This window comes from Aythya ferina, assembly GCF_964211825.1.
Source record: "Aythya ferina genome assembly, chromosome: 9".
Classification (NCBI taxonomy): domain Eukaryota; kingdom Metazoa; phylum Chordata; class Aves; order Anseriformes; family Anatidae; genus Aythya; species Aythya ferina.
Genome location: NC_140305.1, coordinates 24783652 through 24810345, shown reverse-complemented (window position 1 = coordinate 24810345; position 26694 = coordinate 24783652). Strand labels below are relative to the sequence as shown.

Here is a 26694-nt window from a genome sequence, read left to right as displayed (position 1 = left end):
GTCTCTAGAGTTTAGCAAGATCATAAAACTGGAGCAGCATTTCATGGAGTTCCTTAAAGTTATTATCACAGTATTAAATAAGATCTTTCCTGCAAGGGAAAGAAAATGATTGTTCTCTCTCCTAAGCTGACTGTGTAAAATGTTCTTCAATAAAATCCAAGAAATTAATATTCAATGATTTACAGTAAATCTCCTGAGCACTGGAGGTTTGCTCTAGATGGGAAAAGCAAACACTTATGGGGTACATTATTATGATGGCTTATGCTAATTAAATTGAAGCAGAAATGCTTAATTTATGCTTTACCATCAAGTGCAAAGGGGAAAATTCTTTCTTGGTTTAAGCTTTATCTTGTTAAGAGGATTTACCTCCTTATTTCCTATAATAAAGAGCTATTTTTGAGACTATACTGAGAAAGCAGAGACTTGCAGAGCTTTTCTGCTAGTTGCCATGACACTTTGGATCTCAACCTACAGTTCAATACAATGGCTGCAATTAGGTTAATTAGAACATTATCTCAAAGTACACAGCTATTGTAGAAAAGAAGAAACATTCTCACTGAATATGCTGCTTGGCCACCAATACATGATATATATATTTTTTTAAATTACATTTTATAATTATAATGAATAATTTATTTCTTTAGGGGATGCTTGATGTTTAAATATTGTAACTCAAAAAATAAATACAAGCTTTATGTAATATTATATTAGGACATTTGAATGTAAGTTATTTTCTTCTATAAAATAATGAGAGAAAAAATCCCTCATAAAAGATTATACTATTTTAGCTCATTAACAATTTCCAAATTCATAGGCCTTGATGAAAGATCACACTCAGATATATACATATATATATTAATCTTGTTAAAGGAATATTTTTGTATTATTCCCTACTTCTGCATGCAAATGTGATTAAGCTTTATTTTTTCCACTATCACAGCAACTAGACACTCTTATCTAGGTAAAGGAATCAATTGTGCTAGGTGCCATTCAAATAGGAGGAAAAGATTTTGTTCTACACCAAAAATAGGAGGCAGGTGTAGACAGAGAAGTACAGGAAATAAGAAAAGAAAATGGTTAGCCTGACGAGCTGGGCCATCAGCTCATCAATAGGCAGCTTTTCTTCTTGTTGTTTCACTAGTAATTACAAAAAGTAAAAATATACAGGAGAAAATGCAGAATTTTATGCATTCTCTAAAAATTAAGCATGGAAGGAACTGCTGAGGAGCCTGTGGAAGAAATGCAGTTCCACTGAAATCAGTAGGAGTTCTGTCAATGATGCCATGACCCAGTTTTTAAGAGTGTACTTTGTAAAGTTTTGACTTTAAACTGTTGAACTTCTGAGATAAATATTCAACTACCTAACATTATTTTGTCCAGATCTATGTGGGTGACAAAACTGGCACTCAGACTGTGTGCAGTATAGAAAGTGGACCTCGGTGCTACATGATGTAAACTGCAAGATTTCAGCTCATCTTAGGAAACAGACTGGACCCGTCAGTGTACTCTGTCGTCCCCAAAATATATTCAAGTGCACTGCCCATCACCCAGAGAAGCTGTACACACTGTATAAACCTGCCGTGGGCAATGACTTAGCAGCATACATTTCATGAATGTCATAGCTGTCGTTGTGAAATATCAAATGCCAAGATTTTCATAATTTATTTCCGCATATTTGACAGGCAGGGACTTTTTGAGGACAGAATTCTAAATTTAAACACTTGTTTCTGCCTTTTAGTGTCTCAAATTGGTTCCCATTCCCAACCCCATTTATCAATCATTTTCACTAATCATTACTGTCTGTATTTATCTTCTGTGATCACTAACCCTCTTTTCTCCACATCCTGAAGATAGGAAAGTTGCTGCCAGACATTACGAAAACTAATGAATATTTCTGAAGTGAAAAGATGGAATACTGACTCCCCAAGGAAAATGATTGCAAAACTCCTTTGAATTCCAGGAAAATCATGTTTTCACTGATAAGGAATGTTAGATGGTCAGCTAAGCACACAAGTGTATCTCACCTAAGGGTGGCTTACACTGGCCCTCTATGGTTTTTGCCCAAAGTCCAGAAGCAGAGTTCCGGTGTTGAAATAATTCTTGATGTTGTTTAATTTAATTTTTCCGTCTGTCCAAACATCTCAAGTCAATTTTTTTTCCCATTTCTTCACAGATCTTTACAGGATTATTATTGTTATATTCTAATCCTTTGGTTCTCTGAAACAATTAGAAGGTTACTGACCTGGCATGTTAGGTGTATCTGACAAGTCAGAAAAAAAAAAAAAAAAAAAACACTCCCAGAAAATAAAAATGCCCATAAAACCCAGATAACATGAAGTTCTCATACCTTAACATAGACCAAGCACACCACTAAATCCCAGTTCTGTACACAGGCACGAAGAAATTATTTTGCTCCATTATTTTGCTCCATCTTTAAGACTAACAGAGCAAAGTATTTCAGACCACAAGACGAAACATTTTAACCAAAATGAAATCTTTTGGTTTCCTCTTTTAAATATGAAGGAGAGAAAAGCATGATTTTTTTTTTTTTAATCAGTCTGACATGATTGCATGTAGAAAATACTTGCAGTGGTCTTCTACTCTACAGCTATGCTGTGAAGCTCCTCCTAGGACAAAGCCTGACATAAGTGGCCTGATTTAGTTCCTAACTTTTAATTCTTGTTTCTTCGTTCAACCTTTTTCATTGTTCTATCTGTTCAATAGTGTCTGCTCCGTGTATTTATGGAGTATGCACATGTGTATCCAACAAATAATAATACCGTGTGAGGTGTTATTGAGTGAATCACAGCAGAAAAAAATAAAATTAGTATCTCAATAGCCATTCCTGTACTTAATCAAACAACCATAACCTTTGTAAGCAATTTAGAGGCTGGAAACCTGCCATAGTACACACTTTCTAGCTCAATCTGTAGCACTTCATCCTCTCAGTACTGTTTAGCTCCCAGTCCTGAGCGTCAACACAACTACTGTCACATAAAGTTTGGACCCAGAGTAGTATTTTATCTTCCAACTGAAACATTTCACAACAAATAAAGAAAGCAAAATCTGAAATTGTGCTCCTTAAGGCAGCGAAATTTGAATGTGAGACTAGGATATGATAAAATGTGTTAATGTGGGTAGATTCACAAATACCAAACACAGTAAAATGTTAATTTCCCAATGTTACTGTTTTTCTCTTCTGTTTTCATTCAGTTTTGGTAAAATACATCTCCTCCTCTTCCACTCAGCTACGAACACTGCCACCAACTCAGTTTCACATTGCTGTGAACAGATTACATGGATCTCTCTCTCAGCTTCCTATTTCCTCTCTTATTCTAAAAACCAATCTACCAGAAGCAAGAAAGTCCATCCTCACCTTATCTAACACCTTTTCTCCCTCTTCTCTCACAGTTAGTGCCCTTTCTTACCTTTTTTCTTCCGTATAGCTAAAACCCTGCTCACTTCACCCAAAGAAGCTGACAAACTGTGATGCTTTAAACCATAGCAGTAATACCTTCTGCCACTTGTGATCTGGAAAACGTCAGATATTATCTTGTCTATTTTTACTTTACATTCTTCAGTGAGATTATGTTTGTACAGTGCATGGTGCAAATGGAAACCTGCTTCCCACTGGCCTTTCAGCAGGACTGCAAAAAATGAAAACCCACCTGTGGGTGCCAGGGAGTTGGCAACAACCTTGTGGGATGTAAATAACTTTTTGATTCACTGTTCTCAAGCTTCCACTGATTATTTTTTTTTATGCAAAGTCTGTTCATAATCTCATTTATTGTCCTCTACTGTAGGGTTTCCGCAGCTGTTTTGCTAATAATAAACGAGCACTCCCCTCTGCAGAGCTCCCCCCCCCTACATTTTCCTTGTTCTGCTTCACTTACTTTCTTACTTTACACATTTCTTCTTAAACTTACTAAAAGGAGAAAAGGACACTGCTTTCCAGGAGAGCAGAGACACAAAGGAATGGGGACAGAGAAAAAGAAAATTAAAAAAGAAAAGAAAACTCAGCTTCTCTATAGCACATATTTGAGTACTCAACAGTGGAGATCTGGCTATGCATGTTACCTGAGTAATGCAAAAGCTCAATTCTTGGTTTTACAGCATGGGAGAAACAGGTGGATGTCCAGTGCCTCTGTCTGTCAAATTGCAATTGTCTATGGCAGTCAAATTTCAAAGTAATTTGTAACAAAAATATCACAGAGAAAAAGAGATTCAATCTCACCAAGGAGATAAGGCATTGTTTTTTTTGTTTGTTTGTTTTGTTTTTATCACGTTATAAAAAACAGTTTCCATTTTCATATATGAAGCAATAAATTCTGAGGTTTACAACCATTAGTTGACATTGCCCATATTAGGGTCTCCAAGATTCTGTTTCCCTTTTGTTTATGGAAGGGAGCTATGGCTTCCTCACCATTATGGTCTTCTACAGTGTCTTTGAGCAAGTGTGTGTCAGTCTCCCTGGGCAGGTATGTATGATCTCAGGTAACTGAGACCATCTATTTGTCTCACAAACTGACAATTCTGCATTATATTTACTTATAACGTTTTACATATATTAAACCAATATACATGCCATATGCTCTCACTTACAGGAGCAGTTCATATTTCTCTTGAGTATTCTGTCTTAAATTCACTGATGCAATGCAGAGATTGTTGATTTTTTACTAAATTTAGTAGCAGCAAATGCTACTTCATTAGTGCACCCTCCTAGGGTTTGCTTCACAATAAATTCTGCAAAAAGGCTGCAGACAGGGTGCACACAATATGGGATTTTTATTTATGCCAAGATTCCACCTGGGGCAGTAAAAAACACCAGGCCCTTCAGGCTTACAGGGGTTGCCACTTCCTGGCTTTTCTTCCCTCTTTGCTTTGTTAGGGTCATTCAACCCCAGCCTGAGCACACACACAGATTGAAATGAAGTGCAGTCTTTGGAGTGGGGGAATAAGAACTGTTAAAACTGGGATTAGAGGGAGAAATACAAGCAAGGAAAAATTCCCAACCTTCAGTTCATTATTCCATGACATATCAATTGCTCCTAGTGAATTTTATGTGAGAATGTATTTATGCGCCAGATCAATTGCTCTACCAGAAAGAAACCTGCCGTATAAAAGCACCTGTCTGAGTCAACATATATGCAACATAAATAAAGACTGAGTACAAAGTACTTTGCCTTAAAGGCTTGCCAAAGGTTTATAAAAATAAAAGTAAAAAATAAATAAAAAAATAAAAAATAAAAATCACCTCAAAACAGTTACCACAATCATTAAAACAGAAATAAACATCTAGTCATAAGTCAAGTCTACCCCACAAGCACACTTTGACTTTGCTATATAACATGTACATACTGGAGAAAGGCAAATTTAGTGGAAACACCAATTAGTACTCAAGAATATATTTTAAGAGCTACTTTTCAGTAGTACAAAAATGCTTACAGGTCGCGGTTAGGGGAAGAGCCTTAACTGTGATACACATGGCAGCACAGGCTATGAAAACAAAACCTTACTTTGAACAGCAGACTGCAGAAGTACAAGAAGTGTCCCCCGCTGCCACTTGCTGGCGGGCAGGCCAAGACCCCTTGCCCGTACCTAGCCCTGCTCTCTAGGGTTGGATCCAGAGGCAATAGCAGACCTACAGATGAATAACTCTGTTCTTGTTTGAAGAGATCTTCAAGCATCAGTGACCTTCAGTAAGCATGAGATCTCTCCAGGTTGCTGTGCCCAGCTGAAGAACAAATTCAGATCTAATCTGATCCTCCGAAACTGATGGACCTAAAAGAAAACAGAAAATACATTACAAATCTCTAAAAACTCACAAGCTGCTTTTCTTTTTTTTTTTTTTTTTTTTTTTTTTCCCAACCAAGGTGTATTGTTTACATTGAATAGGGGAAAGGACCAGAAACTACTTTATTCCCATACGAAATCCAGAATACTTCTTCACCACAGACTTTAAGAGACCTGAATGTTATGGTGAGGAACAGCGAGATACCTGCAACGCAGATGCATACTCAAATACTGGTGTCATCAGACAGTACAGCACAGCCAGTAAATCAGTGGACTAAGCCAATTTGCTCTAGTAAGAGAGAAGTATGGATTTCATTATCCAAGGCCTTCTCAGGGCAAGAGCCTTAATGGCTGCAATGAGCTCAGTAGGAAAGGGTAGCATCTGAAGGCAGAGAAAACCTCCGATAGTTATAAGTACTTCAATTTTTATCCCATAAACAAATCAGATGGGATGAGCTATGCAATAGCTTTTTTATGATAATTATATCTGTTTGTTTGGTCTTTTACCAGATCGTTAAAGCTACTGAGGTTGCTGGAGAGCCATATTTTTTCCCTTGAACCGTTTCAACTGTTCTTATTTGATTGTATTGGAGTTTCATGATGATAAAGATTTATAAGTAGTCAAGAAAAGATACATTTAAAAAGCCTTCTAAATAAAAATAATCCTTCCCATTTGAAGGAATTGAAGCAACATTGTTTGTTTGTGTTTTTGTTTTTTTTTTTTTGTTTGTTTGTTTTTGTTTGTTTGTTTTTTTGTTGTTGTTGTTGTTTTGTTTTGTTTTTTTTTTGCATTATGAAAAAGAGGAAAACAACATGTTGGCAAGGTAAAAATATTTTAATTTTTCCTTAATGTTACAGAGGAAATGAGGAGGCAAGCAGAAAGAAAAGAATTTTAGTAGTGAGGTTTGGCACAAGTTCAAACATAAATGTTTCTTCTTGCATTGGGATTGCAGGATCAGGTCATAGGAACAAAATCAAAAGTAACCTCATTCTAGCCTAGAATTCAGTTCTGGAAACAATTATTAATTTGACTTAATTTCTTGCATTGGATTGCAGTTTTAAAACCATGGGATGAGGTAGTTGGAAAAGTGTGAACTGACACAAAGACACGTATACCTAATAGTGTTTCCACTAGAACATTCAATTCTGAACTGAAATTTAAATTCACACTTCTAATATAACACAGTACAGTGAGGGCTGGCTTAAAGGAAATCAAGCTCTGAGACACCTTGTAGAGCAACACTTCAGTTTTACCATTTAACAGTCTGAGAAATCAAACTATGACTGAGAAATACTACTTTATTTCTACAGTTACTGCCCAAATTTTTGAACATGTGATTAGATTTAGAAGGATAGTGTTTTCTAATTATAAACAGTTGTGTCTATGAATTTTAGCAGCTTTCTGTAGCATGCTGAGTCCAATGACAGCATTTACCACCTGCATTGCAAATCTCAGAAATTTAATTATAATACTGTGCACATATTCCTGCAGTTTCAGCATCAGTTACTCTATCACATTGATATTATTTATTGTACATGCTTAATCTTTGCACTTTCTAGTAGATTTTCATATGCTTCTTTGTATACTACACAGTAGTATGGAATTTAGACAGAAATTTACATAATTTTACAAGATGTAAACTTACCTTCTATTCAAATCAATTAAATATCATCTGTCTGTATATTACTTTTTTTGTTTTTTTTTTGTTTTCAAAGTCTCGATCACATCAATATGCAGCTTCATTTTCAGGAAGCAGGATTTCATACGGTACATTAGAAGTAACATTTCCTTCCATTAAAACATTCATTTACATTTTTAAGATGAGACATTTTTCAAGAAAGTAATGAGTTTTGAATGCAACATATTTTAAATCAGTATACAAAATGTTTGTTTTTTGAGGCCATTGGTCTTAAATTTGCCATGGTCCCAACATCCAGTCTGCATTGCCATAGTCACCCTGTCACCGTCTCGGGGGGGGGGGGGGGGGGCGGGGAGTGGTAGGAAATGAAGAAAGACAAAACATTAGTTTAGGAGATGCAATAGTCATGGCTTGATTTTCCTTCTAGCTCTGGCAGTGAAGATACAGCAAAGCCTACTTCTCCAAACTCTTCTTTTCCACCAGCATTTCCAGCTTTCTATAATTATATAGGAGTTGACCTAAGTGACCTAAGTGGGGGCTCATAGCACAGCAGCTTTGACATGACTCTGGATCAAAACACAGGAATACTGTCTCCTGCTTAAATATAAACTATGTTAAGAAAGATAGTCCCATGCAAAATGTTTACCTGAAAAGATGTTGATTTTATTCTCTACTTCCATCATCAAAAATTCATGTATCAATCAAATCAAAATTTAACAATACCTTTTTCTCAATTCTTTTTAATAAGAGAAGCAACTATTGGGAACTACAGAAAAAAAAAATAAATAAAAAAAAAATAAAAAAGGTGTTTATCCTTACCGGGATTCCTCAATATTATTTTTCTGTGAAAAATAAAACAAAACAACAACAACAAAAAAAAAGCAGAATTTTAGTAGTAGAAAATAGAAAACAGACACTGTATAAAACAGAATAAAATCATTGATGTTACTATTGAAGACAGTTTGGTTAGGGTTACCATGGCTAAACTCCACCCTGCTTACACTGCTTCTCTTTGTGGTGCCACCAAGGAAAATTCCTGGATGTTCCATGTACCATAAAAGACTTCCAGTCCCCCTCAGCTGGTGTTTTGGATGACTTTAAGATGGCTTTAAGTCATCAGCATCTAAGGACATTTGTTCTGTGTTCACAGCCTCTGCAGGAAAGGAAAGCAGAGGCACTAGGGGAGAGCTGGTGTCCGGGACATCAGGAGTGGTTTTCAGTTCTTGTTCAGGGGACTGCAAACCTCAAGCACTGTGGGGAAGTCCCATGATGTGGATGTGCTTGAGGCTCTTTGAAAGTGCTCTCAGGTAGTCTGAATGCAGCTGGGGTATAGACTTAAAGAGCTGCAGACGGACAGAATAGTTATATTTTTAGCCTACTTAACCACAGGCTGGCATGCTTTAGCGTTGTCTGCACTACAAGGGAGTGAGAGACTTGCTTCTGCGCTACTGGCACTGACAATAACATTTGTGTTCAAACAGTTGAGCTTGCAAGTGAGCTTAAGGAATACTTCAAATCACTCTCTGCAATTACCAATCAAATAGTACATGAAGTGAGCACTGTTCCTCCCCCTGTCCTTACAAACACATTCAGTATACTTTAGCAAAGAAAGCCTATCCATATAAAATGAATCTTGACCAAATTATTGAGCATTTACCCCATTAACTTTCCTCTTTTCCTTTTTTTCCCTTTTTCCTCTTTTTTTCCTTTTTTAAGTTGGAGGAGTCACATTCCTCCAACTGCAGAACACAAAACCTTCAGTATTACTGATACACTCATAGAAAATTAACCAGAAAAAAAAATAAAAATCTTACAAGCTTGAATATTCAATAGTTATCAATAGAGCCTTGGTTAATTCTGTACAAGTTATCTTCATCCAGGTCCTGTGGTGAAATTGGCATACAGCGGCATTGGACATTCTTCTATAGTCTAATGTAAAAGTCTACTATGCCTTCCAAAGCCCCGTACCTAAAAACAAAAAGAAAACAAAACAAAACAAAACAAAACAAAACAAACACAAACAATATAAAAAATGCATCCACTGCTCTATCTTTAACATATCTATTTCAAAATCAGATGTTATCCAACTGACTTTCTCAATGACTTCTGGAAATAATTAAAGAAAACTTAGGGAGTACATTAAAATATATATATGTGTATATAATATGATTGCCATAATACCTTAAAGTGGCTAAATTCAAAATCATAAGTTCTGATGTATAGAAGCCATAAAATTCCACTGATAATATATTTTTTTTCTTTTTACTTTTAGTGGAATTTGGCTAAAGTATCATATGCTGAATACTTCAGAGAAGGAGCTATGATGTGGTGTAATGGTATGTATTTGGGCACAGACTTCAGGTCTTCTTCTAATATAACTATCCTGCAGGAATTTCATTAGATTAGAACTAATTACTGGCAAAAAAAAAAAAAAAAAAAAAAAAGCATGATCGGGATCCAGTACTATGAAACTCATTTCACTCATTAGACAAGCGAACAGCATTTCCAAAGAGATGATGATATCCTTTCGTTGAAAGCTGTGTATAGAAAAGGCTCGAAGACTGCTTTCAGTTAAACTATATGAGGCAAGGAGGGGGAAAGTAGAAATGAATTTAAGCAGAAGAGAAGGAAAAGACATACGTAACCAAGATATGCTCCAACCTGTAGCACTTCTGCCTGTCATCCTCAGATGAAAACAAGGCAAACTCTTGATATTGAGGTGAGACCAAAAATAGCTCATGTAAGCCTCATATTACACAGATGAGGAAAGCAAACAAACACATCATATCTGAGTCTGCTGAAGATATAAAGATTTCACCCTATAAAGCAGCTATTATATTTCCTTCGGCCTAGCAGTCACTGGCTCTGAGGCAACTGCAACAGCAAGATTTTATTTCTGTCGAAGCAATTGCAGAAGGGGTCATTCATGCTGAAAGAGAGAATGAAATAAAGATGCTTCACTATGCAGACATTTTCATGGGAAGGAATGAGGCTTGTACAGTTGGGACCCAGCCTAGTCACAATGTCCATGACCCCAAAGAAGTCTGCCACAAGTGCCACCACTGCAAAGCCAGAATCTGACCCCCAGAGGAATAAGCATCTGCAAAGCTCTGCATGTATTTGTATCTATGTCTCCTCCAGATGATAGAAATGTGAGATATTTTTTAGGTTTGTTGTGCATGAGAACAAGAAATGCAGTGCTCCAGAAATAGCTGAACTCAGTGCATTTGCCCTTAATACTGTTTTTGACAGGAGAGGGCCAATGAACACAACACACGCTGACAAAAGAACTGATAATGATGAGTAGAAAAAGAAATGACATTGTTAGTTCTGCAAGATTCTTCCCTTCAAAAATGTTTGTGCCAATACTGGCACATAATTCACATCTTTAATGTTCAACCTTGTTTGCCTTTAGAAAGTAAATATTTGTCAAATCACTGTACTCTCTGAAGTTCCTCTGGGTTTAAGACAGAAATTTCTCCTCAGACACTGAGGGAGACTCAGCCAGAGGGAGACTGCAGGAATTCAGAGCAGAAGATAGAAGCTCGGGCCTAGATGAAAACAAAAGATCTGAAGAGTTAGAGTCTGACCTAAGGCAAAGGACTGGCTAAAGTCTCCAGCTCCATGGCCATCACACAGAGCGATCAAAGCGAGGGATACGGAGTTTTAGAGACCAACCCGAGTGGTTCAGAGTCAGCCCACTTGGGAGGGTCATTTACAAAATGGTGGAAAGCGCCACCTGCAGACGAAGTTTGTGCAGGCTTTTCTGCTGGCCACAGACCTCAAGCATATTTTTTCTCCACTAACATCCCTCTGCAGTTCTCCAAAAGCCCCATTCCTCAGTAAATCACCTCATATGACAACGCTGTAATGACTCCCATAATACCAGATGGTCAGTGAAGATCCTAAAATATCAAACACTTATTCTAGCGTATGCTTATAGCTGGAATTTTCAGGAATGAAACAAGGCAAAATTTTCAAACTGAATAAAAAATTTGGAACTTTTCCTCCCACCCATTTTATTTTCAAGAATATCCAATTAATTTTTCAACACATTTTGCTTTATTGACTTGCAGTGTTCTCTAACATTCGATGGGCAGTTTCTACTCTGGGCATCAAAGTAGCTTAGGATACCTTTGCAAATTGCAATTTTTATGCAGAAAATGTGTTGTCTTTATCTACATAAAAGTGTCTTGCCATTTTCATAGCTTCCTCTAACAGTGAAGACAGGGAATGGGAGCCAGCCTACTGACAAAGTTGAGAGAAACAAACAAACAAGAAAAGAAAACAAAAAGATTTTAAAGTATCTGTGTACAAAAATCTTTGCAAAATGTAGATTTAAACTACCTTGAATTTAATTTCATAATTAAACAAAGGAAAATTTGAAGCTAAGGAAATTACCAAAATAAGATGGCTCTGATTGCATTTGGTAATATTTCCTGCATTATTCCCGTTAGCCACAAGAATAATTTGATTTTTTTCTTTGCTCTAGTCCTTCTGAGACAAAGTCAGTGTTGAGTCCATAAGCATTTTGAGAATTAATTAAAATGTCATGAAATAGTTATTTCATTAGCATATATATGGTCATAAAAATAATTATAATTACTTCTTAGAGGTGGAAGAGAGTTAAGTTTGATTGATGGAATTAATGAAAATATGGACAGTTCCAATATACTAAATTGCAGAAACTTGGAGAATTAACTATCTACTATGCAAAGTTATAATAATTACTGTAAGCACTTAAAAAGATTAATATTCAACAAGAATAATGTATCTTAGAGCCTAAAATACCCATTGCAAATTACAAATGTATTTTCAACTGTTTATACCATATTCAGTAGAGAAATATCATTTTGATTAACTTCCAAGGTCTCCTAGATTAATAGGTATTTGCAGACTTCCAGAGTACAATCAATCCCTTTAATCTTGTTATCAGATGCTAAACAGCTGGGTGACCTGATTTAAGTGTATGATTTTAAGGAAGTAATAATGTATAATAGTTTTCAAATGCCTGCTAAGAATTTTCAAGCTGTATAATACACCCAAAAATAGGCAAGTAAATGATATTAAAATAAACATTATAGTTAACATTGGAATGCATATCAACTGCTTCTGCAGCCATAAGCAACCTACACGTAATTTTATTTGTTTCTTTTAATTTATTCTGTTTTAAAGACCTGCAACACAGTGATGATATCCTTAGAAGCCCAGGTGAACCCAACTCTGCAAATCGGAAAATTCTTAAGCTGAATAAAATCCTTGCAATTCATTAGCTGAGACCCTCTTATGAAAACTACCCATAATTCACAAGAACTTAGGGCCTGAGCTTTCTAAAGAGTGTTATTTCAAAAAAGTATCCCTACCCTGATAGGCAAACCTCCCTATTACTTACAACATACACTTATGTTTTGGGGTAGGCTGTCCACAATAAAAATGACCTCCAAGATCTGCTTGGTATCCCAGCTGCAACAAAACAGGCTGATATGAAGCACAGCAGAGATACTTTAATTAGTATTAGCTGTCCACATACCACATTTCCACATGCCAGGTTGTTGATTTATTTTTTTTAAGCAACTGCCAAATTTGTAAAGAATTATTTTTTAGAAGCATTAGCTGCATTTTAAAGGTCTTTTCTTTTTTTATAAGACATTTCCAATCTCACACCCCCCCTCCAATCACACAAACAGTTCAGACCAAAAAAGCACTATATGGTAGGAAGAGCCAGGAGGGAGTGGGCACACACAGCTGTACAAGCTGCTGCCAGGGAGTTTGTTTTACATCCTTGTATTGATACGGACACTTTGACAATTGTTGTGCCAGCTTCTCACAAATGCCATGTTTTGCAAAATGCCAAGTTAAGCAATTATTTATTTTTTTTAATGTATTATACTTTGAATTATTTTCCTGAGGGAGCATATGGTAGAAGGTGACACATTTAAAATGGTCTTGCTGATGGCTGATACCTGGGAAAGTGGAAGCTTCTCCAGACGGTGTAAATAACTGCAGCCTCTCATTGCAAGATTTGCCTTTTTTATTCTGCCTGTGAAGAAATTACTACCATGGACTTGCAGTGTCTCCTAGCAATTTGAGTGCTCTTTTCCTTGAGCCATAGTCCTCATACTGGCAGTTCCAGGGATGAAATTTTATTTTCTCCCTCTCAGACTAACCTTTGGTTCACAATCCCTTGAAATATACAACACATGCTTCCATAAGACTGATTTATCTCCAGCACTGCAATACCATAACAGGAGAAGAATAAAATGAAGTTGAACTAGGCTACTGCTATTTCTAAATTAAAAAGCAGCAAGATGATCATAGTGTACTAAGACTTATTTTAGGGTTTGTTTTCACTTGAGCATTACTTGATTAAATAAGGAGCCTTTAACCTAAGGGAGTGCTTGGTCAGTCAAAGAAATATTCTGCTAAGGAAATACTTTTCAGGATAACTTTTATCCTTAATGGCTTCTTCCAAGGAAGGAAACAGAAGTAACAGGTGATAGAAGCAATGTTTGATGATTATCTTTTTGTACCTCCCTATGCAGCAAAGTAGCTGCAACCTACTTCCAAAGTATGCTTGGAAAAGTCTTCTTGCAAGAATAGATGTCTTTGCAGCACATTACTGTCCCTAATCTGTACCTTTGCACCTGTCTCATGCCTTGCACAACTGCAGGACTGCTCTTCAGCATGGACAGTCTGGGGCCAGTTGGCAACTTCTGTTTCGTGCAGGCTGAACTTCCCTTTGCAGTGGAGCTCAGCTAGCTTGTTGTAGCTTCTCTTTTTGTATTTATATGGTCAGTGTTTTAAACCTGAGTTTCTTCCCTTCAAACAATTGTACTCCCAGTGTGAGTTAAGAACAGGTCTTTAATTATTCATTTTTCTGAAATGTAAGCACTATCTCAGAGCAAATTTATGTTTCTGATCACTCCTCAAAACTAGGCATTGGAAAACATGCACCTCTGAATGAGTATAATGGAGTCACAGAGGAACCTAAGAACGGTTGCACAGGTAATGGTGTCTACTACCCGCCAAAAAAGCAAAGTACCTTCCTCCAAAATGTATTTGTGACATTTCAATTTGAAACACAGCAACAGCATTAGAAATGCAATGTATTCTAAACCAACTTCACATGCATACAGATCATTCATCGGGACTGGAAACACATCCTATCCCTAATGAAAGTATTTTCCAAAATAAACACAAACTGGAAATATATCTACTCCTGAAGCTATAAAGGATGTACAACAAGAAGTAACTGAGTCCAGATGCCTCCTCCTACTTGGTCCTGCCCATGGCCCAGGTTCTGCAAAAGAACCCTACTGTCTACCATCGCTGGGAACTTTTGTCACAGCTCCCGCACAATTAGAATTCTATCAGTGAAATCATTCACTTTTAAAAAGAAAAAACAGTTGTTCTTGTTGGATATTTGAAATAGGACCTCAGGTTCAACAGTATTCCAGACTTGTAAATAGATACATTTAAAGACTGACATTTTTCAAGTAGAACTGTCAGAAGTATTTTATATTAACTTCACCATTTTTTATTCTTAGCAGTATTTAACCATTGTCCATATAGGGTTTCTACCTCCAAAATTCAGGAAATAGAAATGTAGGGACAGCATTGAACTCAAATTGCCATCTATATAAAGAGAAATAGAGTAAAAATATTTTTAAAAAATATGAATAAAAGATACTGCTGACTGTGTTAAGAAAGGACAACCTTTTTTTTTAGAAAATCAAAACAAAACAAAAAACCTCTTTGCCATGTTTTTACTTAGATTTACTATAACCTAACTTATTTTCCAACTGATTCTGTCAAGTGATTCTTATATTTCCTGCCAGTTTAGAAAAATGCAGGTGCTTGCATCTTTGTGGATATTGGATAACTTAGTCTAACCTACTTTTCTTTCCTAGAAATATTCTATGGTCTCTTATGAATGTTACAAAAGATTCACAAACTGTTGCGTACAGTGGCAAAAGCTTACATTTCCAAGATTGTCATTTAGATGTGCAGAAATTTCACCCTCTTTTTTCCTCCTCTTCCCAGTAGGCTAGACTTTGATAGGAAAGCCTTTAAAAGGTATTTTTATGCCTTCTAAAACCTATAGAAAAAAAATAATGCAAATTATGAATCTCCTGTGAACAGTTACCTGTACTCCCACAGATTAAAATGCATGCAATACATTGAAAAATACTTTTATATATACCTTTAAGATGACCGGTTGCATCCCAGAATTACTATGTATCCCAAATGGCAGAGGGCAGTAATTCCCTGCATACTGCTACTTTTTTCCCTGTCCCTGAAATAACCAAGCAAATAAACACGTAAATAAAATATACAGAAACTCAGTGGGTGGCAATCCAGATTGGGTTTCAAACATGTAGTAGTTTACTGACTTAAAGCATATGAAGGTATTGTTGCTTGGAGGTAGCAGCTTTTTCTTCTGATGTCCTGAGGATCAGAGCTATCACTCTGTTCACATCTTCTGATGTAGTTGAGTTCTTGAAAACATACAAAGAAAAAAAATCTTATAGCATGTAATTAAAAAGTACCCCATAATACAGAGTCTTGAATGATGACACAAAAATCACATCCTTATTATGGAATTTGATTGGGTGAATTAGAAGTCACAGAACAGGAAACAATTCCCACTGAGTTCTGGGGTGGTTTATAGCATGTGCACCTCTCAACATTTCATTTAGGCAAACAAAAATAATTGTTCGAATGGAAGGAATAAATCTGCTAGCAAAATCTGATCACAAAATCTACTTTGTTTACAGAAATCTGAAGAATATTCCTGTCCAAAGACCTAATGACAACTGGTGCTGAAAAAAAACAAACATTCATAGCCTCAGAGTATATGACATATTTAATGAATAGTGGCTGCTGTTCACAGTTAATGTACAGAAAACTGCATGTTCTTGCCTGCAGTACACTAGGCTATTACTTTATCAAAGATTCATTCCTTAAAAGTATATTGCATTCAGAAAAGAGAAGACTAAAGTATTTCATGATATTGTCTATGTAGGACAGGTGCTTTACAGTATTACTACAGAAAAATAATATGCTTTTTTGACTCTAAAATACATCATTTTCTGCTCATGACCACTCAGTGTGGAAAATCATCGGCTTCAGCCATGTCCACTGATTCACTGAATACTTCTCCAAAGACGTAAGTTTGGTTCCAAAGGTAGCTACCTGTCTCTGAACAGCAGGTAAGGCCTAGCCCCATACCTTAACATTTTCTGGTCTTTCTCCAGTGCTTCCCCACAGATGTAGAAGGTGCTCTCTGTACACAGCAGAAACACTTTTTGCACACCAGTTTGCAGACCCTCCTCAGCTGCATTTCATCCACAAAGTATAGTGCTTGTAGATCTAGAAAGATTATAACCTTGAAGATAGTGTTATTATTTCTGTTTTTAAACCATCCCTTAGGCTTCATAGTAGTTAGCTGTGTGTTTCATTACTAAGGACGAGGAAAAAAATATCGTCAGTTTTCCTCTATCATCATTCAGTCCAATAACGTTTCCCTTTGTAATCAACCATATAGAGATGTCCAGAGGTAGGAGAGAAGGAAAATAGTTGTATTAATAGCTCTACCCTCTAAAGGAGAGCCCCTTCCCCATTGATGGTGGGCATAGAGCACAACTTTTCTCTCCTTTGTTTCCTCCTGTTAGGACAGAAGAGCTGGAGAGGACCATCCTATGCCATCTTCTGCAGGAAACATACTATGAGTACTTCACTCAATGTTCCTTATGGGTCATTGAATCATATTTTGATTCTATGATCTTTTTGCCACAGCTGAAGGCAGAGTGAACAAGACAGAAGCCTATCTTCTGAAGATGTCTTTATTCTGTTTCTTTACACAAACTATGTATGAAAGCAAAAGTTTAGAAATGAAATTTCAAGCCTTTTTCTTCAAAAATCAGAAATATTGATACTTATGTTTCTTTGTGGGGCAGAAGGTAGAAGAGGTAAAAATTGTTTTCTTGGATTCAAACGTTAGACAGGAGAGCTGGGATGTTCTGCTGTAGTTGAAACACTGATTCCTTAATCTTGGCACTTTTATAACCATTGTGAAGTGAGCAGTAAGTAATAAGCCCTGGAACATTATCATTTTGCTACTAACATCTCGTAAGTGAAGGTGACCTTTTTTTTTTTTTTCCTAAGCTATAATATTCAATGGCTAAGCAAACATTTCCTCCCCCTTTCCAAGTAAAAAATGATAGTTTTAGTTTCATTTTCTACCTTAGCAGCACTTCTCTATTACTAACTTGACTAGATACCTGATTATGCAATAAAGCGTTGATACATACGTGAAAAAAACTACATGTTATGACACATGCAGTCTATGCTAAAATATATGGAGCCTTTTATAGGCCACTGCTCTGGGATATATATTTTTACTCAGCATCTTTGATTATGCTGCCACCAGCAGCTTTCAAGACATAAAAAGGCAAATGACAGGTGCTGTCACTGACTCAAACAAAAGCTGTGGAAATTCACTGAGCATGTAATACCGTAGATTTTAGCAAAGCTAAAAACCCATGGTAGCTTTGACTAACTTGATCTCTCAGAAAGCTATTTGAGGAAGAGAGTCACAAGATAATGAATTGGATGTAGAGTTACATAACTAAGAATCCCCCAAGGTCTTGTCTGCTGCCTTATCTCATAAGTTGTAATGATTTTCATGTTAGATCAAAGAACAGCGTAAAGTAAAATTGAGATGAAAACAACTATTTCATTGCCCTCAAGTGTATAGCTTTTGTTTTAAGACACTCTTAAGCAGCACCATAAAAGGTATTTCTCTTTATATAAATAATTTTTATAAGTTTTTTTCTGTGATGGTGCAAACAAGTCTGCCATTGAAAGCACACATCTTGTAGCCCAGTTGTATCTCCCAGGTAGCTGATAGCCAGGTGGAGCTGGTACTGCCTTTCCATTTTTGATGAAGGAAAGAAGTAAAGATTGCCTGCACAAGAAGAGAAACAGGAAGAAACTTAGCTTGGAATTTAAAGAGAAAAGCATGCAGTCAAAGTACACAGAACAAAAACAGTCAGGAAAGCATTAAATTTCTCATATGTAAGCAGGAAGAGTGGCATTTGCTGTCTTGTGGGTCTTGGATTTGGTGGCATCACAGACTGCAAGTGGGATGGGCACACTTTTGGATTCACCACAGAGAGCTGTGTCTTATGGATAACACTGTGGGCATTAGAAGGATTTCCCTTCTCAGGGGCTAGGACTTCAGCAAGAAGTTATGGAAAGTAAGGAAAGAATGATGATGGAATTACAATACAATCTCACGAATCTGTAGTGACAGGATACCCTGAGCACCATGAGATATGGCTAATCAGATTTGGAGTATTCTGACTCCCACAAAAGCTCAGGGAACAAGAATTTCTGAAAATTTTATACCATAAGCACTGTTACATCATTAGCATGCAATCAATTTCTCAGCAAACAGTTTTTCAGCAGAGATCAATCTTGCCAATAGTTCAAATATTAGTAAATTGTTAAGGTCAAAAAGGGCAACAATGCTTAATATATGTTTGACATTTTAATGAACTTTACAGTAAGTAGGAACAAAGAGATCTTAGCTCTGTTCCATAAAGCGGTGTAGAAGACTATACTTGAATCGTGCATTTTTAAAAAAGTAATGAAGTCTCAGATGTTTTTTTCCACTAACAACATATTGTATTTACAGCAGTGTAACAGATTTCATTTCCACACAGATACAGTGACATGGATAGGTGATTTTAAGGAATTATCTACTAAAAGAAATAAATTATTTTCCAAACTCAAAGGCAAGTCATTTTTCCCCTTCTTCATACATTATGAATGAATTAATTCTCCAATATTTCTTAATACACAATTTATTATTAAAGTTCAGGGATAAAATCGCATGAAACATGAAATGAAAATGCTTATTATCAGAAATGGAAAACTAATAGTTTGTCAAACTTAGTTTCATCTTCAGTTCATGAAATATTCATGATCACATCTTCAGTTGTTTAAATTTGATATTTGGGCTAATGTAATACTTGCTCCCTCCAATGTGTTTTGCTTATTGAACATCAGTGTTCATTACTCCAAACCTGCATGTGATTTTCATTGGTCAGCTGTGGCTAACCACATAATCACATTCAGGAAATTTCCCTTTCTCGACTGGATGAATATGATTCTCTAAAACAGGAAGAGTTATTCATGTTCTCAAAGGCTTTGAAACACTCTGGGAGAGTTGGAAAATAAGTGGGTTACGGAATTACAGAAAATGTTCAAGCTTTTTCTTTCTGGCTCATAGTTCCCATCTAGCTAGGATATGATTTATTGGCTGTTTGCAAAATTTGAATTTATTTATTATTTTCTCATGGTCATATGAGCAGGTGCTGAGATACAAAGAATGAAGCTGTTTTTTGTTTCCACCTGTTTTAATTGAAGACACCAGGTTTCTGGCTAGGGATTTTAAGATCTACCCTATTGCTGTGGTCAATTAGGTGCTAATAAAATATATTTTTGCCTGTTATTATGAGCTTAAATTTGTGTGTGCTGGGGGTGATGGGGGGGGCAGAGGAATACTACTTGATCATACAAATACCTGGGGAAAAGCCAACCCACAAAGAAAGTACATATATCTTTTTTTTTTTTTTTTTTTTTTTTTTTTTAATTTTTCCTTGCAATTACTCTAAGTCTCATAATATTCACCCATTCATGTCCCAAACTACTACCAGCTTCTAAAGATATTAGAAAAGAGTGCTGTTGCCAAGTACTTGACTTGCTTAAAGATAATTTTATCTAGAATCCAATATTGCAGAGTGCTCAGCTGTAGAACAGCCTGATAAAACTAGATAAAAGCATATTCAAGTTACCCTCAGGGGCAAAGCATGCACATGGGAAGAAAGAGAAGGAAATAGTATATGGTGTGACGTGTTTTCCCTGATATAGGCCCAGAAGATTTAGGTCTAAAATTCCTTTGAGAATATTTAATTAAAAATAGGCATAACAATCAAAAAAACTTTTAAGAATTAGACCAATTCCCATCAACACAGACAGGTTATAACTTCAAAAAATTAACAAACAGCAGATAAATAATCCACAGTTTCAAAAGAAAAAAAAAAGACTTCTTAAGGACATATATAACTTAGACTATGGTGCTGTCAGTGCATTTAATGAATGAAAGTTGCACTTGGAGTACAAGAAAATGATTCAATTGTACAGAAATATCTCTGACAAATTTGTCCTTTAGCAACTTCATTATTCTGTTTTGAATCAACCTAGATTTCTTCATCTATTCTTTCTCTTCTACTGAAGCTAGTAACGTTATTCACTCTGAAGTAGGCCCATCGTACAAGTAGCGCTTCTATTGTCCATTCATTACTTACCCACCACCAAGCTTCTCAGCAGATTTCCCACCCCTGCAAAAGCAGCAATAGCAAAGCAGCTCTAGATGGGCAGTTAGTCCAGCCAGGAGCTGCCTCAGCAGCAGGAGCAAACCTGGCTGGTTAGTGAGATCCTTAATGATGTCATCCTTGGGTCATCTTCCTGCAGGGAAACATACTTTGGATGATACATTTGTATTATACAGCTTTCACCTGCAGATAAGTGAAATTTGCATTTGGACTTAGCTGGCTGTGTGATTTTGTCCAGCCACTCACCCTGTCTTTTTCCTGCAAATTGTAGAGTTAATGCCTTTATAAAATACTGTGCAAAGACATAAATTATTACATTTCTAAAAGTACAAATGTTAATTATCAAAATTAGTACTAGATTAATGCTAAAATTAGTGCAGAATTTAACAGGCAACAAAAGGTAACAACAAAATTCTTCAATTCATTTTAAGTAAATATTTCATGATCTTCATTTGTTCTGTTTCTTTTTAATGAAAGGGATGTGCCATTATAAATCTTCCACTCCCCTTACTATGTACCTAGCTCAAATATTTTCTTCTTTGAACTACAAATCAATAACCAGTTTTATGAAATGATAGAATAATTCTTTACCATGAAATCTAAAATCCTCAAAAAGTCTCTATTTCAAATTATTTAAGGATTCTTGTTTACATAATGTAAGACCTAACTCATTCAGCTAAAAGAATCCCAACACTAGGACTTCAGAATAGGGGATGAAAGTAAATTTTATGGGCATATTAGATCACAGACAAATTCTACACTAGGGTTATGTGAATATACCTTTCCACATTTTTTTCCTATAACTGATCAGTTGCAGAAAAGTTTATGTATGCCTTAAAACATTTTTCATTCTTGCATGAAGTTGAAGATTGTAACATCTAAATAGATTAATTGAAATGAGATAATCTTGAAGGTGAAAATAGACTGACAGGCTTGTAACAGAAAAACTTTGGCATCTGAATTTTTGCCTCTAGACAAAGCATGGGCAGCATACATGAAAGTTACGGCAAAACTTTTTGCTCTGCGGATTTCTGTTTCCTACTGGTTTGGGAGCTGACAATTTTACCAGAAACTAGCAAGCGTTTGCTGGTTTGTTGTTTGAAAGCAGAAAAATATTTCAGTTTCTTAGAGAAAACAGCTGAGGAAACCTCATAGAGCTCCTTTGCCTCATGCATGTTTTATGCTGTGTTTTGGGGGTTGTCTGAATCTGAAACTCCAAACTAAACACTAGTAAACAAAGCACAAAATGCAAACGTGAAACACAGTGTTGGATGACATTTGCAGAAAACAAAGGTGATGGCACAGCAATGAGTTCTCAGTGGAGTCTATTAAGTCAAGTGTGTGGGAGTTTTGTTTTTCTTTTAACAGATATCAGGCTTGTGGCTTACTTCAGCAGATTTCCAGATAGGTCTGTTTGTATTTTATACCAGCAAGCCCTCATCTGACTAATCTTACTGATGTACTCCATCTTCAGTACAGAGGATTAAGTTCCAGCAAAACTATGCAATGTACAAACACTTCTCATATGACTTCACTGTCCTTCTGTTGCTTCCAGTATATTTTCAAGTCTACTAAACAACCACTTTTAGAGTTATCTACTACAAACTGCTCCAGAATTCAAGACCTTGTGCTAAAAGGGACCAGTCCAAGACACCTGGGTGGAATTGCTTGTTGACCATTTTTCCAAAGTGGCTCAGAAGGAAGAGTTTTCAAAGATATGAATAGCTCTTTTTAAATCACTCTCATGTTATCTGGCATGATTTAGAAGTCAGGTTATTTTTTATTCTTTCTTCATTTCCAAGAATTCTGGGCAGTGGAATCTTTTAATGGTTGTATTCATTAGTTACAGTCGTGATCTCCAGGGGATCAGGAACAAAAAGTTACTCACAGCTCTGGACAATCAAAGACAAGGTGAAAGTCAGAGAAACTCATCTTTTTTTTTGTAGAGAACATCAATCAAATCTGAAGCTTTTCTCTCCCCCTCCCCCCTGAATTCTTTACAAAATTCATGGCAAACCATATTTGTCAAAGCTCGGATAATGCTACCCAAATCAGTTTCCTGTGAAACTAATTCAGACATTACCATCTATTACAATTATTCTTGATCATAGTTCCAAGTAGAAGAGAAAATGTGAAAAATGAGGGGTCAAAACTTTTGATGTCTTAATCTTGTATCTTTTGGAAATATTGCACTGAACCAATACAATTAATATTTATGCAAAGGCAAAAAAAAAAAAAAAAAATCCATATATTCAAAGACCCATATATTTTAGCTTCAACTTTGCAAACAAGTTTCCATGATTACAAAATAACTGCTTTGTTTCAGATTATTTACAGGTAGAATACTTTTCCCTCCGTAGTGGAGTTTATCTCTAAGTGCATTTTGGAAAGTGAACAGAGTACTAAATTTTCATAGTAGTCTGAATTGAGGATATCTGATTGAATCATCTGGAGATTTAGTCTCATCATGAAGGCTTCCTAATTGTACTCTCCTCAGACAGACCAGAATTAATTCTTGCTATTCTTTGCCTGAAATGTATCTGGGCTGATACACTGATAATAATTTTCTTATCTCAGAGACAGATAGCTAAAGAGAGAGACTGGAAAAATAAAGGGAAATGTTGAAGGTGATTATCATAATGAGAATATTAATTAGCTCTATTTCAAACACCAGTTGTCACATGAATCAGCAAGCAACTTTCCAAGTGTATTTTATGAGCTTTTTCTCAAGCTGTCATTCTCAATAGTCAAGGTGCCTTCTCAATAAGGAAAATAACACTTGATTTCAATACTTGGAAAAAATGAGTGCAGTTAGAGACCCATAGAATCTCTTCTTTTTAAACCTTCAGACATTTCCTATACATGATTACATGATCAATTGGAAATAACACAGTTTAAAAAACAACAAAGGTGACTTTCCTCCTTTCAGTAAGCAGGGAGAGGTGGTACATAGTCAGGTAATGGTTGCACACGGTGAGTACCAGGAATCTAGACTCCCACTATGGCCTTCTAATAATATAAAGAGAAGCAAAGGAAGCAACTTATCTCCTTCTGTCTTTCCTAAGAGAATACTCAAGCTCCCTCAAGCCTCTGAATTCTGCCTTCTCTGGACACCCTCAAAAGGCTCATGGTTTATCTTGTTATGCTTACAAAATGCCACTATATCAAGATGCAGCTGAGGCTGCTGCTCTAGGGGGAAAGTGCTCCCCCCTTTCCCCCCCACCCCCTCAGATGTGCTTCATAAACAAGGGCTTTGGGGGTTGTATTGGGATCATTTTCTAAATCATTTTGCAGTTCCAATTAGATTTCTGAGCACACTGCGAGCACTACTGCACCTCAGGTTTCTACCAGCCATTCAGAGTGTGTTGTAAATTGTTTATATCAGAAGGGTCTCATTTTGTGTGCTCTTCCTATATGCCTGATCTCCCTGGCTCTCTTACATTAAGTCCCTGTTTTGGGGCAGGAGTTGTCTAGTTTAATATCAGACTAGAAATTCAACAATCTGACATTTACTCCCACTCCCAGACTAGTCATGAAATTCACAAGCTTAAACCCAAGCCTGAAATGCCTTACAGGACATCTCCCAGCACAGCAGGGTCTAACACTGCCTGCTACTTGCATTTAGCCTGTTTCCAGAAGATGAGTTAGCTTTCTACTAATTTAGGTTATACAACCCAGTAGGTTTTCAAGAGTTGTATCACATCCTCATTAAATTCAAATAAGCTATACCTCCTTCTAACTCTGCCCGCTTTTCACTCAGTCAGGTACTACAGCTGAATTTATCTAACATACTCAACTCATGAGGTCAAGCTCATTATTATTAAAAACTTAATTCTCACTTCCCGGTTTTGTTTCCCTGATAATTAATGGTGTGGTAAACTATAGTAGAGGGATCAGGTTAGCCATCCAGATTACAAATAACTCCTATAAAGAAAGAAAATAGAAGTTTAAAGCAGGCTTTCTAATAGATATGACATACATGAAACAGAGGCTTTGAAGAAGAGCAAAGATTAACACGTTTTATTTTCACTCCTTAGTAATTTTTCAAAGATGTAAGAAGAATTTGTGCCTTTGCTGTGTTTCAATGTAACACCCTCTCCTTTAACCCTCCCTGACAACCTCTCAGATTGGATAGAGCCCCACCAGCACTGAGCTTCAACTCTTCACAGCATCTGCTTCCTTACCCTCATCTTAGGGAAGCCACCTTACCCCAGCTTCCTCTCATGGCATCTGCGTGATCAGCTCCACAAAATGTCTTGACCTGTGTCCCATAACCCACTTTTATAGCTTCCCTCATGAGGCACACACCTCGTCCCACAGCTGATCCCAGAGAAGAAACACCAGCTTGCTTAGAGCAAGGACATCAATTCTAGTTTATAGTCTTAGCTTTCCTCACCTCTGAGGCTAAATGCCTTCCAAGTAACAGTAACTTTCATATTTTTCTTTTGGATTTTTAAAAATATGTAAGTATACATATCAATATTAGTTTATGACTAGAATAAAATAAATTTCCTTATTGCTTTCATAGCCAGAGATTCATATAGAGTTAAAATGAATAGGAAGGATTTTTCTGAGCTTTCCTAAAACTGCCTTCCCAGTAGTAGCATTTACACAGGAAAACAACAATTAAACTGTGATGTAAGTCACAAGGTAAAGTCCTTAATTCGTACTACCATTATTCTCCTAGTCATTCAATATTCATTTTTATATTACAGTAACACCTACAAGATGCATTGCTAGGCAATATGTAACCACAGACAAAATGAAGGAAAGAGGCCTGTAAATCCATAATGACATACATTTCACTTCTGTAAGGGGCTGTAAAACTGGATGTCCATTTAGGAGCATCACTTGTAGAAGCTGAAGAATGCTATATTTACAATAATGTATTGAGCAACTGTACAAGGTGCTAGATGTTTCCAGAAATGTTTATATGTTGCATTTCGATGTAAGGTGTATTCTTACAGGACTTGACTCATGCATCAAGACAACCAAAAGCCATGCTGGTACTATGCCAAATCTAATTATAAATTTGGCTTGTCATTGTGCTAATGGAGTCAAGGAATATTTGCTCAATACAATGTTGGCGTATCACAGAACATGATCTTTATCTTTTGTGATTCTAAAGATCAATCTTTAAAAAAAAAATAAAAATAAATAAAAATAAAAAAATAGGATGCACTACTTTTTTTTTTTTTTGTCTATTTTTTAAATTATCTTTGAAAAAATATTTGCCATGCTTCTTCTGCATTAAGTATTATTTCTTACTCACATTCTTTACACTTAAAATTTTTTGTGATAGTGCATTCATATTTGCCTACCATTATTTATAATTACCTGTGGCACTCCCCATAATAGTCAAAAATCTTCTGTTGTGCTATTTGTAACAGAAGGAGACTAGATCTTTAAGAGAATTGTTTCTGAGTGCAGTCACAAGCTGTTACTCTAACAAGCAGCACACAGGTTTCCTCGCGCTTTTCAACAATTCCTCATGTCAGCTGGAATTACGTGCCCCACAAACTACCCTATTTAAATGTCCTATTTATAACCACATGAGAATGTCTGAGTGCTCAGATCTGTAACATAAATTCACTGTTTGTCTTTGTTTCTTCTATTTCCGATTTTAAAAATGATATTTCTTCAACATAGTTGGTTGCTGTCACCCATCAAGCATTTTTAACAATTTATGCTATTTTCAGACATTTTTCATGGTAATTTTTTTCATTATTTCTCACAATCTTTCTTAATTAAAACAATAAAAGCTTTTCCATTTTTATTTTCTATGGTCTTTTTTGTTCCCAGATTTGTTTTTTACCTTCCATATTTACTGTATTTGTTCATGGTCTTGTTTTCTTTGG

At 36.1% G+C, this 26694-nt stretch overlaps 3 long non-coding RNA genes across 3 annotated transcripts in view; all 3 read right to left on the bottom strand.

Annotated features, from left to right (window-relative positions):
• Positions 1–5389: 5389 nt before the first annotated feature.
• LOC311441268 lies at positions 5390–11101 on the bottom strand. The gene is made up of 4 exons (XR_014695866.1): positions 11024–11101; positions 10095–10362; positions 9248–9316; positions 5390–5781 (listed from the first exon to the last, which is right to left on the bottom strand). It is a non-coding gene; the product is annotated as an uncharacterized lncRNA (long non-coding RNA).
• A 4533-nt stretch (positions 11102–15634) lies between these two features.
• On the bottom strand, positions 15635–18391 carry LOC311441269. The gene is made up of 3 exons (XR_014695867.1): positions 16665–18391; positions 15827–15931; positions 15635–15729 (listed from the first exon to the last, which is right to left on the bottom strand). It is a non-coding gene; the product is annotated as an uncharacterized lncRNA (long non-coding RNA).
• Positions 18392–20814: 2423 nt separating this feature from the next.
• LOC311441267 overlaps positions 20815–26694 on the bottom strand; it is a 58596-nt gene continuing 52716 nt past the window's right edge. The window contains exon 7 of the long non-coding RNA XR_014695864.1: positions 20815–20969. This is a non-coding gene — a long non-coding RNA (uncharacterized lncRNA). The remainder of the gene's footprint in view (positions 20970–26694) is intronic.